We start from the raw sequence: 17,344 nt of genomic DNA, 5'->3' as shown, positions 1-17,344 counted from the left end.
ATTAAAAAAAAATTGTTATATACCATTGTGACTTTTATTTTTCTTAGTCTATATTAAATTATTATTGTATAGGGTTGGCAAACTATGCCCTAGTTTTTAAATCAACATTTATAAGTATAAATTCAAATAAATAGTAAAATTAGGTGTTTTCTTTGTTTTTAAAAAATATAAAGTGTTCTTCAAAAAAAAAAGTTTAAGTATACTTTTATAGCTACGGTAGCATGTATTCATTTTTAAAAATCTTTTTCTTTATAAAAAAAACTGCTGAGAACCTAATTAAAATTAATTATAACTTTTGACACCTTTAAATTTTTAGCCTATGTAATTTTAAACTATAGCAACAACCTATACCTCAACAAAACTAGTTTTTGTATTTAATAACAAAATAATTATATCAAAGGTGATAGCATGTATATAAGTTAAATCAATGTTTATTGAATTAATAAGAATAAGTTATACTAACAAGTTTAGTATTTTTCACAAACATGTAAATATACACAATATATCGGTTAATATCAGTTAAAAATAAAAACTAAAGTGCTTTTACTGTTTTTCGTAAATAATATATTTAATTAGTTTTATTTTTAGGAACACTTTAATTTTTAAGAATCGTTCTGTCAATACAAACTTTACTAATCCGAAGTTTAAACCAAAATTTCACAATAGAAAATTTATTTACTTCTGTACATAAAAGTTGCATAAACTAATACTGTATCGATAATCATCAAAAATAATTACTAGATTAACTTAAAAAAGTTTAAAATTTAATCTAATATTGTTGTTGTTTAATTAAAAATTTTAAATTTAGGTATATAATATTTAGTTCTAAAATCTGTTTACTAACAAACTACATCGGATATATAAATAATTACACATTAATAACTTTAAGCAAACAGTTACAGTGAGACTAGCAGATATTTAAAATTATACAAAAAAAAAATTAACTTATTCATTTAAAAATGCCTACATACTTCGTTAAGGTTATAAACAAACTTAAAAAAATTATATGACACATCTATTCATTAAAACTTGACCACTTCAAACTTCGACAAATCAAACTAAAAGATTATAAAATAATGGCCACAACTCCAAAACAATACATAATTAGAAAAAATATAAAATGCGTACTTTATTCAAAATAATACATACAAATACATTATTTTTATACTATAAAAAATAATCGTTAAAAAATACTAAAAAAACTACAAATAATTACTATATTTTAAAAACAGGCTATTCTAGCTATATCTCAAAAATACTTTATAAAGGTAAAAAATAAATGTGTTTGTAGGTACTTATTAGACCTACAAATGCTTTTTTTTAACTTTATATTACTTTCTGAACTTGGGACTTTAGTTTCAAAAGTAATAAAAAATAAAAACTATCCTAAATGATAGTGATAATTTTTCAAATATACATAACGTTAATTGCCAAAAAGAAACTTAGGTTCTAAAGCTTTTTTTAAGTTAATGACTTAATTTTTAACATATAACCTACCAGCTTACTAAGTTAAGTTTTAATAAAATTAAATTTTATAAGAATCATAAAGTTTCCTAAATAAACCTTAATATTATAATAGATAATACAAACTGCTGCAAATTTTTTATACAAAAAATTATTTTAAGATAAAAATAAAGGTTATAATGGTTTACACCAGTTTAAAATTGAGAGACACAGAGATTGACATTTATTAGCTAAGATGACTTTACTTTATTTTAGTTTTCAGTAAAAAATCTAACCTTATTTTGATTGTTACGTCAACACAAACTTAACATGTAAGAAACTTTGTGAATTTTTATTATACTGCTGTGAATTTTGTACGTAAAAATTGCATACATCATTGTTGCACAGAGAAATTTGTCAAAAAAGTTTAAGTGCAAGTTTAGTATGATTTAGATTATTTACCTTAAAAGCTTTCATTTAAATTTTTATAAGACTAAAGTAAAAAAAAAACATAAATTGATAAAAACCTTTAATATAACCAACTACTACATAGTTATTTATTTTTAACAGAAAGTTTAAAAAAAAAAAATTAAGTAAAACCTAGAATTCTTTAATGTTTTAATGTTTTGTATTGGAAAAAAACAAAAAAGAACTAAAGGGTTAAAGTACTTAATTAAAAGTTTTTTGGGTAGAACAATCAAATTTTATTTTATTAAAGAAAATACAAACATAAATCAAAATAATAGCAAATATTATTTCTAGTTTAGTTTATTTTATAACTATTTTTTTTTAATTTGTTCTCTATTGACAGTTTTATTACATTGTATTAACTTGCTGCGATGGTCTTCTTTGTTCTTCTAAATTTGCTATTTATTTATAAAAGACTAAAAAAAGTATAAAAATATTTATTCACACACTAAACTATTTTCATATTAGGTTTGTGGCTTTATTAAGTAGGAAAATAGTTTCTTGTTTTAAATAGTACCCTACGAATATATAATATTATGAAGTCAGCATTGCTTTTTAATATTTTAGAATTAAATTATATTTCTTAACAATCGTTACGTCACAACAAACTTTAAATATTAAATATAAAAGCAAAATTTTGTTGAGTAAAGTAGCAACTTTTACCTTAAATTTACATTAATTTCCTATCGTATTACTAATCAGCGAAACAATTTCAAAAGTTGTATTAGTAATCTAGAGAGTAAGCTACACTAGAAAGATTTATTTAATTTTTACTGTTTACGTATCTTTCTATACCGAAGTACAAAACATATTTTTATTAGCACAAGTTTTAACTTGTTAAAGTAACTAAGTTTAGAAGTTACTAAAAATTGCTTTATAAAATACCATATTTTTACAGAGTTTATAGTAAAAGAATCTTCAAAAATTCCACTTTTATTTTTCTTGGTCTATTTTATGTAAGTTTATGTTACGTTGGCAAAATTAAGCTTAAAGGGTTAAAATATTTAATATAAAGTTATTTAAGTGAAGAGATTTTATTGCAGTTATTTATTGTAGATATTTAAGAGAAGCTTAAATCCAAGTATTATTGTCATATTGGTTAAGAATGTTAAGTTAAGTTAGAATACAGTTTGATTGATTTTGTTAATTTTTAGCTGTTTATTATTTAAAATATAAATCTCAAAGCTACAGTGGACTGCAATTTTTTTTTTATCAAATTCCTTTTAGTTGCTCTAACCTGATTTATTATAATACAAACTATTGACATATGTATTACCGTAACTTAAAGGATTTTAAAAAATAAAGTAACAAGCTATGCATTAATAAAAATTGTTTATTTAAATGATAACGTATGAACTTATTATTTCAAAGGTGACAACATACTCATAAGCTGAATCAATGTTCAAAGCATTTATAAGTTTTTATAACTAAAATGTAAAATGATACTTTTTTAAATGTATGAATAGTACTTTGATACTATAAACCTTATATTCAAGTTTTAAAATACATATTATACTGGTTTTTACAAGATTAAGATAAATTGATTAAGAATTATTTTTAAATTAATAAAATCATATATAATATCACTATTGTTTTAAGAGAACATTTTACTTAATTTAAACGTCAAACTAAATTTATTACTTCATCTTGTTCTACAAAATATGTTGAGCCTGAAGTTTAAATATTAGTGACTTTTTATAAGAATCAAAAACTTTATCTAAATATACATATAATAATTGTGATAGAAAACACTAACGGCTACAACTGTTTATAAAAAGAACTTTCTTATTTCAAAGTAAATTATACTGGTTTACACCAGTTCAAATTTTACAAACGTGAGGTAGCTGTTAATTTGTTATAATTGATTTAATTTATACCTTTTTGGTAAAAGGTCTTACATTATTTTAACCGTGACGTCAACACAAATTTTATATGTTAGAAACTTTTTATTAAAGTTTTTTGAATTTTACTCGTAAAAATCGCACAACTTATGGTAAAATTAATTGTTGCTGTCTTATCTAAATTAAATAAATTCCTTATCAAGTTTGAATGTCCTTTTATTGCATTTTGCTAAGAAGTTTTCAACTCAGCTATAATTACATACAGTATTAGTGGTCTAATATTAGTTGAAATAACTTATTAGAAGTTGTTTATTAGTAACAGAAAGTATTTAAAAGTTACATCAAGTAAAACTACAAAAAAGCTAAGTGTTTGATAAAAAGTTTATAAACTTTGTTTAGGTAAAAACTAAGTTCAAATAAATATTATTTTAACAGTTTGTCTTTTCCTATTACTTGATAAAGATGAATAATCACAGCTTTCTTAATAAACTATGAGCCGTATATTTAAGGTTTATTAACACAAGAAGTCTACTCTAGTTTTCGTTTCACTTTTTATCTAATTACTGACATGTTTTTTATGTTTAGTTAAGATCTAATAGTTAGTATATAGCTACATATCAGCATTCAATAAAAAAGACATCTAACAACTTTAATTAGACGTTAAGAAACATTTTTTGAACAGTAAACGTTATCTTCTAAATATAGTTTATTAAAATTATCAAGTTATACTTAAATCTATTAACATGTGTTCATAAGTTAAAATATTTCGCACAATTAAACATACAACATTTATTATAGTTACACTCATAAAACTATTTTAAGACTATTTGAAAAAAGTCCCTTCTGCTTTCTGATTTCGTCACAACATGTTAATTTATTAAAAGATATAAAAATAATGATTCAAGTAATTAACTACATTTTCTAAAACAATTAATTTAAAAGTTTTTAATACCATATTGAACCTATGAAGTAAAACAAACTTTCACTGTTAAAAAATACTTCCAAGTTTTTTAAACAGTATCGTGTAGAGTTTATTTAATGAAAAATTATGAAAACAAATGTAGTTTTACTTTAATTCAAAATAATATTAATTTAATATAGTTCCTGACTAATTTTGCCTTATTTTGACTGCGATACTTGTTCTTTTTAAATATTTCAAAAGCATGCAAAGCAACAAATTGTGGCTGACCGACAACCCTATTTAAATTTAGGCATTGTTTATCATTTAGAAGTGTTCTACAGCTGTCTAAGTTAATGATATAAACTAGTTCTAACTCGATTTAAACTGATTTTGAATAAGATGGTTATAAGTATAATTTACTTCCTTTACATATAAAGAGATCATATTGCTATAATATTTCTGTCAGCTAAAGAAATATAGACTGGTTTGTACCAGTTTAAAATAGAACAATCTAATATGGATTACTAAAGTATTGTTTAAAATCTCCTTCCATTTAATAAACTATATTAAAATATAAAACTCTATTTTGTTATTTACGTCACTTAAAACGTTAAATTTATAAAGACAAATTTTTACTAAAAAAAAGTTGTCGTTTTTTAAATTAAACTTAAATGTTTACTAATGGGTTAACAATTAGAGAGTAACTGTAAAAATTTTAGATTAGAAAGAACTTAAACTACAACAGGTATATTAGTTTTCTTGTATTTGTAATGTAAATGTAGTTTTAGTACATAAGAATAAACTTGTTAATTAATTAGTTTAAAAACTAATGTAAGTTAGATACACAATTTTACAAGGTTTAAAATAAAAAAAAATATTTTTCTAGAAGTTTTCAAATTAATTTAATATTAATTTAGTAAACCAAGCAAAATTTAAAGTGTTTAAGTTAATATAAGTTAAGTAAATAAACTTAATCTTGTAGTATTAAAAACATTTATCATTAGGTTTAACAGTGACTAATTAAATAATGGTTCTAGTTTTATTACAAAGCAGTTCTAAAATTTCAGCACAGTCACCTCTCGCAAATCTAAGCACTCATTTGATAACGTACAATGAGTCATACCTAGTATGAGTTTCAATATCTACGGTATAAGGTATACAGTTTGTTTTTATAACCGTACTCATTAAAAATGGGTATTTATACTGGTTTATACCAGTTAAAATCTCAACACAAAGCAATCTTTTTTTTTTATTTAAAAGATTTAGTTATTTTGTTTTTGTTCTATAAGAAACTTTCTTTTTAGAATATTAGTTACGTAAATAGTTACGTAAATATTAACTTTAGATGTAAGAAACTTAATAATATTTAAATATAAGTGTTGTGAGCTTTGTAGAAGTAATTCGCGTATTTTACTATAGTACCAGTAAAATTATAAAGAAGGTTTTATCTAAAAAATCAAACGCAAGTTATAAGTATTATTTTGTATCGTTGTACTTTGCTTATAAAGTTTTTTTCATCATTTATAAGACTATAACAAACTCAAAAAAAGTTTTATTGTTACTTACTACTGCATAGATGTTTATAAGTAATGGAAATCATTAAAAAAGTACATAAAGTAAAACTAATTTTATCAAAATGGAAAACAACTTAATATCATAAAAAAAATAAGTTCAGAGATCGTATGTCAGCATTAGTATAGTGTACTTTATTAATAATAAAAAAAATCTTCAAATTTCAAAGCTAAGTTCTTAATAAAAGTCTACATACTATATTTAGTTTAAAACTAAGATCAAGTAAAATCAACATACTTTTATTTTTTTAAAACACTCATTACCTTTAAATTAGTTTAAATCGTTATTGTATTGTTAAACCTACAAAAATAACTTATATTTGACTTAATCTATGTTATACAGTAAGTTAAGTTCAAAAATCTACATCATCTATATTGTTTAAATTAATCTATTTTTTTAAACTACTATTATTCTGACTTTAGTATCTGTATGAGCGAGTAATTTATAATTTTATCTTTTATAGATCTCCAAGAAAAAACAACTAAGTTTTTAATTTTTTAGATAATAAATGACATAATATTTTCTTTTCTCGTTGTAAAGCGTTAATATTTTAATTATCTTTTTTTTTTCGACTTTAAGTTTAAATAGTTTTAACAAACAAATTTGTTTGACCAGTTAATTTGACAACATATTTATTCTAACAAAATTTTTGTAGGTTAAAAAGCATTCTACAAAAGTATATTTCTTCTGTTATAAAGTTATAAATTATCAATAAACCAAAACTTAACTTAGTTAAGTAAATTTACAAACACACACTTAAGTTAAGTGATTAAGCACATAAGTATTTTTTACACTTTGTCATAACACTGTTTTACATTATTTTCTAAAGTATTAACTTTAAAGCTGCACTCACTATCACTTATTTAGTGCTTTACGTTTAAATCGCTACTAACCGCTGGGTTAAAAAAAAGATTATATATTAATATTTTTTGTTAGAATTAAATAAAATAATTATATCACAAACTTCAATGCATACTGGTAATACAAACCGAAATTGTAAGTTATTTAATTTTTAACAGCAAATGTAATTAAAGCATCCTGAAACTTAATTATATTTTTAATTTTTGTACTTACCTTACATCAGTTTAAATTAAACACTATCCAAATGTGATATTAAGAGTTGAAACAGCTATAAATTTATTTCAGTTTTATAAGAATTTTCTACCTTTTGTTAATCGTTACGTCATCACAAACTTTAGGTGTAAAAAATTTTTATGAGAATTTTTATAAAAAATTAGTTGTAAATATTTAGCAAGATATTTGCATAAATTTATAGTAGCTAAACTAATCACTAAAATAAAAGTTTAACCCAAACTCTTTTTTAAGCTGCATTTGAAATAATGATTGAACTATATTATATTTTTATTAAAACTTAGAATTCATTTAATTAAAAGACAAAATTAAATCGAACGCCGTAGTACAAACTAGTATACAAAAAACTTTTAATTTTTTTTTTAAAGACTACCATTAGTCGGGTTAAACTAAAGATTGTTTATTAAAACGTTTGAAAACAGCAATTTTTTGCAAAAGAAACAATAAGTTGTTATTTTGAGCACAAATTTTAAAACTACCTTGTTTGCAAAAGACTATTTAAAGTCGTCAATTATTTTAAAACACTCGTCAGATAGCCAGGTTGAAAGAAAAGGTCATTATTATTATTTGATATAACTTGCAATTATTTTACCTTTAGTATTTTAACAATTTCATAATAATTTGTAAAACAAATCTAAAGACATTACGATTTATATAAGAACAATTTTAACTTTAGTGTTGTAACAAATGCATAAAAATTTGTATAATAAACAATACGATTTACGACATTACGATTTGAATACGAAACACTTTGCCTTTAGTGTTGTTACAATTGCAAAAAAAAACTTGTATAACAAATTTAAAGACATTACGATATAAATAAGAAATGTTTTATCTATATTGTTTTAAATACATCTTAACAACTTTACAAAAGCAGGTGTAGATAACATGACTGAAAATCTATTATGGATTTAGAGTTTAGGATATTCAGTTTTTTTAAACAGTTTAACTATCAAAGCAATAAGTTTAATATTTAAATAGTTGTCACGTCAACGAAAACTTTAAAATGTATAAATTTTTAAGCAAAGTTTTGATCAATTGTAACTTAATTTCTCAATACTAAATATGTAGAAACTTACCGTAGGAAAATAAACTGTAAGAATAAAACACTTATTAGAATAAAACTGTAAGACTAAGTAAACGGAAACTATCTTAAATAATTCTGGTTAGTTATACAAATATTGCAATCAAATAATATTTTTGCATTTTTTCTTTATTAATGTCTAAACGTTAAACCTATCAATAGCTAAAAATAGCGGGTGTTTATTTAAATGTTAAAATTGAAATAATAGTTTTTTTAAATACTTAAAAACATTATCTAATTAAAATTTTAACAATTAAAAATGTGTCTTTTAACAAATTTTATCTTTATAAACATTTTATTATATACAATTTACGCACATTATACTAACAAATAAATATGCTTATTTTACCTTTATAATATAGTTAATACTGGTTAATGCCAGTTAAAGTTTCAATATAAAATGAAAAAAACTCTTTTGAAATTTAGTTTATTAAAATATTACATGTTCATTATTTATTACGTCAACACAAAGTTTGGATGGTTGAAATATCGATAAAACTTTCCTTTTTTAATGCTTTTTTATAGCAATTGAACAATTTTTTTAGTTTTACAAAAATAATTTCGAATGTTAACAACAGCTTTTAGTAATGTTTTAATTTTTTATTGCTGTTTTCAAACTAAAATTTAATCTCTGCCTCAAAAAACAAATGTTTTATCATATAATACTAATTGAAATTTAAATAAAAAAGAAAGTATCTTTATATCGCATGGTATCAAACTAACTTTCTACTTGGTTAGTGTTTCTAATTGAAACATCGTTTGTTTATAAAGATAAGAAAAACTAAACGAAACAAGTTACTCAAACATCAATTAAATCGCATAAACAACAAACAAAAAAATTTACATCATATGTACAATACAACTTTTAACGCAATTAGAAGTAACATTAAATATAAATGTATTTTACTTTAATAAAATTGTACATGCTGACAACACGTTGATACTACATAAGACATAATTATAGTTTGTAGTTTAAAATAAAGTTTAAAATGTGAAAACTTATATGGCTTCCAAATTTGTAGAAAAAAATTGTTTGACTTGTTTTTATAATATGAAAAAAATTACTTTTTAAAACGAGTTACGACACTATAAACTTAGATTCATGGTTTGCAATATTTTTGATTAGAAATCACTCTAACAATATTATAGCATTTAACTTTCTCAAACTTTCCAGAGATATGTTAAATACTATATGATTCGAAATTAACGTAAATTTTTTGCGAGAAAAATTTATCAGTTTAATAGTTCTTGTAAGTAATAATTATAAAAATGATTAAATAAAACTTCTACTTTAAAACAAAAAAAGCTTAAATTAAAATGCCGGTTTTATTTTAACCTGCTGTGCTCATAAAGCTCTAACACAAATAACTCAAATTCTAAAAAAACTAATCATAGTTTTACTAATAAACCATAAATATATTTGTTTACTTGTTATGTAGATTTCGTTTAAAATATGTTCTTTTAAACAATAATACAAAAGTTTGCGTTTAGAAGTACGTAAGATTAAATCTTGTCAGTTTTATTAATTCCATTAATATTATTTAACACAGGATCCCCTAAAACTTCTGAATTTAAAAAACAATGTAATTTTTAATGTATACCTTATTATAAAAATTACTTAAGCTCTTGAAAGTTATTTTTAGAATATCATACAACATATACATCAAAATTAGTTTTTAACAAAGTTAGTTTTTTTTTACTTAATTACAATAACAATTTTAAAAATAAACTTAAAAAAAAAGTTCTCAACTTAATTATATGCATTAAATCAAAAGTTTGCTCATTAAAACATTTCTTGTCACGTTTTTTATTTTTAACTATACGGTTTTTGAATTTTTTTTATAAAGAAAGTTCTGTAATAAAACAAACGAAATCTATTTTATACATTTCAAATTAGTGTTGTACACTTTTTAATTAAATATATTTTTTTGTTTATTTTTTTTTTAACTTTACCCTATCATGAGCTATAACAGAGTTAGAATGTAATAAATAGAAATATATGTTTAGCAATCTAGAATCTTACCTAATAAAATTTTAAAAATTAAGGTGTAAAATAGTAAATTAATCTTTTGAACTGCTATAATTACCGTTAACATGGATTGTTTTTGAGTTATGTAATTTATACTGGTTTACACCAGTCAAAATTTAGCTGTAAAGATAGTATCATTTATTTGCAGAACTGCTTTAATTTATTCTTAGTTTATAAGATAATTCAACTTATTATTATAAGTTACGTCACTGCAAACTTAAGATGAATAAAGTTTAGAGATTCTTTTTTTTTCGAACTTTTGTATACCAATTAAACACAACATGCTTGATTATTAAAAAAAATAAATAAATGTATAATGCAAACGACGGTTTATAACAAAGTTTTAACTTTAAATTGTTATTAAAAGTCTGATTTTTGCCTAAAAACGCTAACATGGCTTAACAAAAGTTTAAAGTATAGTTAACGTATAACAATTCACTTCTTTCTTTATTTATTACAAGTTTATTTTGAACTGGGTTAAAGTTTTTTTATTTAATTTATTTATATAAAAACATACAAAAAAGCAGTGAAATGAGTGTACAATTGTACTCCTTTAACTTTTTTTGAACAATAGTTACACTTTTTTATTAGAGCTTAATAATTTAAGGTGTTGCGTGTTTATTGCAGTTTCTTAACTAATCCATTATTGCCGCTAGTTCGGTTAGAATATATATCATTTATTATTGTTGAAAGAAGTTTTAGTTTCATTTAACCAGCGTAAATAAATGTATATTACATTTTAAATACATTTAGTAATAGTACATACTACAAAGTAAACTAAAAAACATTATCCTTGCATATAGTAACAAATTAACAAAGTTCTAGTTGTATAGGTGTTAACTTGTTTTAAATAAATAATTATTGTGTATTTATTTACTTTAAAAAGACTGCTAACACCTGTTTTAAAGATGACATAAGTTATAGTAGTTATTAATTATTGACATCCTATTTTTGTTTTCTTTAGAATTATTAACTTTAAAAACTAAAAAAACAAAACTTATTGTATTGAATAAAAATCATAAATTATATTGAATAAAAGACACAGCATATAAACAAGTTAAATAAATCGCATTTAGAGGTTTTACTAAATAAAATGTATTAGAAACTATAAAAAAAAATAACGCTCAAATACTTTAAAGTTGGTTCAAAAACTCAACTGTAAACATTATACTGATTTTTACCAGTTAAAAATGAAATTAAAAGTGCTCTGAAGGTGCGTTCAATAAATTGTTTCTTATAATTTTAATTTTAAAAAGTAATTTTACTTTGTAGTCATCGTTACGTCATTATCAAAGTTAGATGTATAAAATTTTAATCAAATTTTTTTAATAAATTTTTTTTGTAAAAACTGTTTTGATTTTGTATATTAAAATACCTAAACTACAAATGTTTAGTTAAAGACAAAATTAATTAATTAGTTAAAAAAAAAACTTAAGCTGTTCTTTTTATTCTTTTTTTTCTATAATACTTTGATTTATTTTTACACTTTAAATAAAATTGAAGTCAAAAAAATATGCTTTAAATATTTATTTACCTATTTTTTAAAAGCTTTTATCGTTTTAAATTAGTAAGTAAACTTTAAATATTATGTTATCTACGACTATAGCCTATTACTTTCACAAATCTATTTTAATATGTTTTCAACAGAGTGATCTTAGCATTATAAAACCTAATAAATAGATTTATTTTCACACTTATCCTTTAAAAACAATCTAACAACAAACTACTAATATATGAAATTTTCTATTTAGTTTAAATATTCTATAAGTGTAAAAATATATTAATATTTATTTCGAAAAATAAAAATAATACATTTTGGTGAGGAAAGTTTCAAAAAGTTGTACAAAAGTTTTAGTTAACAAGCACTATTTCAAAAAAAGTTTGATACTTTTCAAGTTAAAATAATAAAAGGTAATCAATTATAATTAAACTTACAATTAAGATGAGTTTAATTTATTTAGATACACTAATCATGTAGAGAGTTCAAAGATTTCAAAGTCAGTTGCAAATACTTTGTTTAGTTCTGTTTAAGTATTTTGCTTAACTTCAAACCTATCATAAGCTTACAAATCTAAATTTGTATTTATAAAACGTAAACAAATTAAACCTTCAATTAAGAGTGTGATAAAAAATGCTTACTCAAAAAAAAGTATAATTTGATTATATATAATTAAAAAAACTGTCATTAACAAATTAAAGAATATGTCTGTACAAAGCCGTTGCTTTTCAAAAACTTAGCGTTAAAAGTGAACATTGTTGTTATCAATGAAATATTATTTTCCCTTAAGTGTTGTAATATCACCGTAATGAACTAAAGACACTATTTAAATAAATTTTAATATAATATAAACTAAAAGGTTTACTATCATTTCTAACTCGCTATCATTTCTAACTTGATCATTTCTAACCTGATCACTTCTAACCCGATCTTTTCTAACCCGATCATTTCTAACCCGATCACTTCTAACCCGATTACTTCTAATCCGATCACTTCTAACCCGATCATTTCAAACCCGATCACTTATAACCCGATCACTTGTAACCCGATCACTTCTAACCCGATCACTTCTAACCCGATCACTTCTAACCCGATCACTTCTAACCCGATCACTTCTAACCCGATGACTTGTAATCCGATCACTTCTAACCAGATCACTTCTAACCCGATCATTTCTAACCCGATCATTTCTAACCTAATCACTTCTAACCCGATCACTTCTAACCTAATCATTTCTAACCTGATCAATTCTAAACCGATCACTTCTAACCCGATCACTTCTAACCCGAACATTTCTAACAAGATCATTTCTAACCCAATCACTTCTAACCCAATTTAACCCGATCATTTCTAACCCGATCGTTTCTAATCCGATCATATCTAACCCGAAATTTATTTAGCCGACCTGTATTAATATATTAATTTGTTTTTTTTAAGATAAGGATTTGTTTTAAAAACAAATTAACCTCAACAAATATTCTTTTTGTGAAGTTTAGTTTATTTTGTTTAAATTAAAACCTAATATTCAGATAGCTTTTGTTAAAATTTAATTGTTGATGTTAATTGGTTTATTTATTGTTTTGACAATAAGATTTAAAATTGGACTATTGATTAAGTGTAGTTAATTAGTTTTAAAAAGCATTAGGAAAAGTATAAGTCTTTTGTATTCTAAGGATTAAATATTAAGTTTTGATAGTCGTCAATGTAAGAAATATAATGAGTATTGCAGCGGATAAAGTCTATTCTGTACTTTCTTTTGAAATGGTTCTATATGGTTAATATATATTTTTAAGTGTAGAAACCAGATTACCAATTTGCCGCCAAGTTCAGGGAGAATTTATATGAAATACAACTTTTTAAAAATATTAATATCAGCGTTTATCAAAATTTAAATAATACAGTTAATAAAATTTAGTAATTGTAATTATAATGGTGGTTTCATTTAAAGTTAATATCAATAAATTCTAAGTTCTTTAAACGAAAGTTCATACTGTTTAATACAAAGCCAAAAGTAGAGGTAGAAGGTTTTTTAAATATTCAGAAATTGTCATTTACTCGAACTTTGATTTAATTTTAATTCTTAAATCAACTGGTAAATTGTAAATAAAGATTAACTGTAATTAAGTCATAATTAATTGGAATAAACTTAACTATGAAAGTTTAGTGTCGAAAACTTATTATTACGCATTTTTCTTTTTCTTTTGAAATAAAATTTATGTAGGGCAAAATAAATTTACATTTTTCATAAAAATATAAAAGTTTTCAAAATTTTAAACTGCAAAAACACGATTATTCTCACGATTAATAGTAGATATTTGTAAAATAATTTTCTTGATATTTATTGAAAATTGTTGTTTTACAGGTTTTCAAAAACACAAAAACTTTAGATTATTTAGCGATCATTGATATGAAATGTAAGTATAAATTATTACAGTAAACTATATAACTTAAAAACTTGTAACAAAACAATAAAACCATTTTGTATTGTGAAACCTATTATATAGGTTTAAATTTTTAATAAAGAAAAAACTCATCATATTTATGGAAATTTAGAGGTGCAAAAAACCACCGAGAATAAAGTCAATAGACTGCAAGCTGGCTTTACAGTAATGAATAAAAAATAAATATGTATTGCTTAATAATCGTCTGGAAAAAAATTTAATTAAAAGAAAAAAAGAACTTAATGGAGTTTTTATAAAATTCTGCTCCTAGTTATACTTAATTTAACTATAATTAATTTATTATTCTATTTCAAAATGTTTTATTTTTAATACTTATTTTGTTTTTACTTTCGTTATTTTAACTGCTTATAATAAAATAATTTTAAAGAAATGTTTGTCAATTAAAGTACTAATTTAAGTCGCAATTAAAACATAAGCGAGATTTAATTACCCTCGATCTTGTTATACAAATAAACTTGTCTTTTTAACTATTAGTGTTAAACATTTTTTTTTGCTCTAAAACTAAGTAGGAATTTATTAATGATGTGAAATCTAGACGGTCAATCGACATAACAACTTTTGCGGTTTAGTTATATGACATAACTGTTTTAATAGCATGTTTCTATTAAAAACCAGGCTTTTCCACTTAACATAACAAAAGTTTTTAACTTCTCCTAATGTTTGTTTGAATTACATTATCTTAATAGGCCTATGCAAGTTGCATAACAATTTGAATAAGTTATTAAGATGAAACTTAATACTATCCTGCTATAAAAGGTTAATACATTAGTAAGCAGAAATAAAACATTTACGTCATACTTTAGATGTAGTTTTTAAACCGCAATATAAAAGTGTTTGTATCCGAATATTACAATTGTAAGAGTTTACTTTTTAAAATTTGCTAATATTAAAAGTAATGTAGTCACGTTAATTACAATAAGATCCAATTAAAATATAATTATCACTACTTATTTTAAAACCCTACAAAGAAGAGTTCAAAATACTTCAAAGCAAACAATTTAGTAAATTGTATATGATTAACGAAAAACGTCTCTTAAAGTGTATTGAAAAAACAAAAAAATAATAGAAAAAAACTAAAATTATAAGTAGGTAAAAAAATAAAAAATGAGGAAAAAAAATAAATTTAGAGTATGTTGAGTTAATACTAAAATTAAATTTTGTACTTATTTACGTAACTTATTAAAATCATTATGTTTTAAAGTAACTAACAGTTATATTTTTTTTATTATTTTAATAAGTTCATTAAGACTAGTTTGCTTTTGCATGAAGTCAAGATAAAAAATTAAAACATAACATAAGTAAAATAAGTTAGAAACGTTCGGGTTAGAAGTGATCAGGTTAGAAATGATCCGGTTAGAAATGATCGGGTTTAATTGGGTTAGAAGTGGTTGGGTTAGAAATAATCTTGTTAGAAATGATCGGGTTAGAAGTGATCGGGTTAGAAATGATCGGGTTAGAAATGATCAGGTTAGAAATGATCGGGTTAGAAGTGATAGGGTTAGAAGTGATCTGGTTAGAAGTGATCGGGTTAGAAGTGATCATTAAAAGTGATCGGGTTATAAGTGATCGGGTTAGAAGTGATCGAGTTAGAAGTGATCGGGTTAGAAGTGATCGGGTTAGAAGTGATTGGGTTAGAAGTGATCGGGTTAGAAGTGATCGGGTTAAAAATGATAGCGGGTTAGAAATGATCGACTCCCAAACTAAAAAGTTAAAGTAACTCAAATAACAGGCACATAGATTGAATAGTGATTTGTAAATAAAAAGCTAAGTTGCAAAAAGTTTATATTGGCTTTTCACCAGTCAAAAATAAAAAACATATAATTCTGACAATTCTAATGTAAAAATGCTTCTGTTTATATATTTTAAAACTAAGTTCTATAGTTTTATTATCGTTAGGTTACTAAAAAGTTAAGAATCATAAAGTTAAAGAAAATTTTTGTGATAAAAATTCACACAAACTAACAATTAGTAAAATTGCTAATAATAAAGTTTATATCAAAATTTATATACCATTTGCAACTCAATTTGCAACTTAAATGGTATATAAATACGTTCAAAAACTTTCCTATAATAGTACTTATATCAAAATCTTTTGTAAAACAAAATATCTTATTTTAGCCTTTTTTTGCAGTATTTTAAAAATAAAATAATTTCTTGTGTAATACATAAACCTGCTTACAACATATATAAGTTTAAAAAAACTTTAAATACATTTAGAAGTAATATTGTGTGGAAAATATAACTTATTTTATTATAGTTTGATAAAACTGTTGCACTAGATTTATACTAGTTTATGATGGTTTTACCGGCTATAAATTTGCTTAATTTATTTTTTAACTATATATACCAAAAGTTATTATATCTAACCTTACCTTGTTAGAAAATTTTACTTTTTTTTAATACTTGCATCACTCAGACATGATTTATTGATAATTATTAATGTATATAATATGTAATATACTTTTAAAAATTTGTTTAAATATATAAGCATATATAAAATGCACCAAATTTGGAGGTAATTCTTAAAATGCATTTTATGTTAAATATATAATTTATAAAACTATTGTTTAACGATAATCTTGCTCCAGTTAGGTTATACTAGTATAGGGCTATTCTATACTGATTTGTACCAATTTAAAGTTTATAGTGACATAACTTATTTCATCTTATCCGAACACTTATTTATTATCATCTTGTAAAAATATTCTTCTTTTTAATAATTTTTACGTCGCTAGAAACTGTTTTTATTTTTTTAATCAATGATATTGTGATTTTTGTACAAGAAAATAGTGTAATTTAATTTTTTATTTATAATCAGCAATATAAACTTTAATATCTATTAGTATTGTTTATTTTTAATGTTTTTTGTACATATCGTTTATTTAGTATAAGCACTCAAAAAAAAAAAAAACTTAAAAAAAACTCAATAACTGTATTTAAAATTATTTAAATTT

This window comes from Thalia democratica, chromosome 2 (assembly GCF_965202585.1).
Source record: "Thalia democratica chromosome 2, ktThaDemo2.hap1.1, whole genome shotgun sequence".
NCBI lineage: Eukaryota > Metazoa > Chordata > Thaliacea > Salpida > Salpidae > Thalia > Thalia democratica.
Note: the sequence above shows the minus strand (reverse complement) of the source record.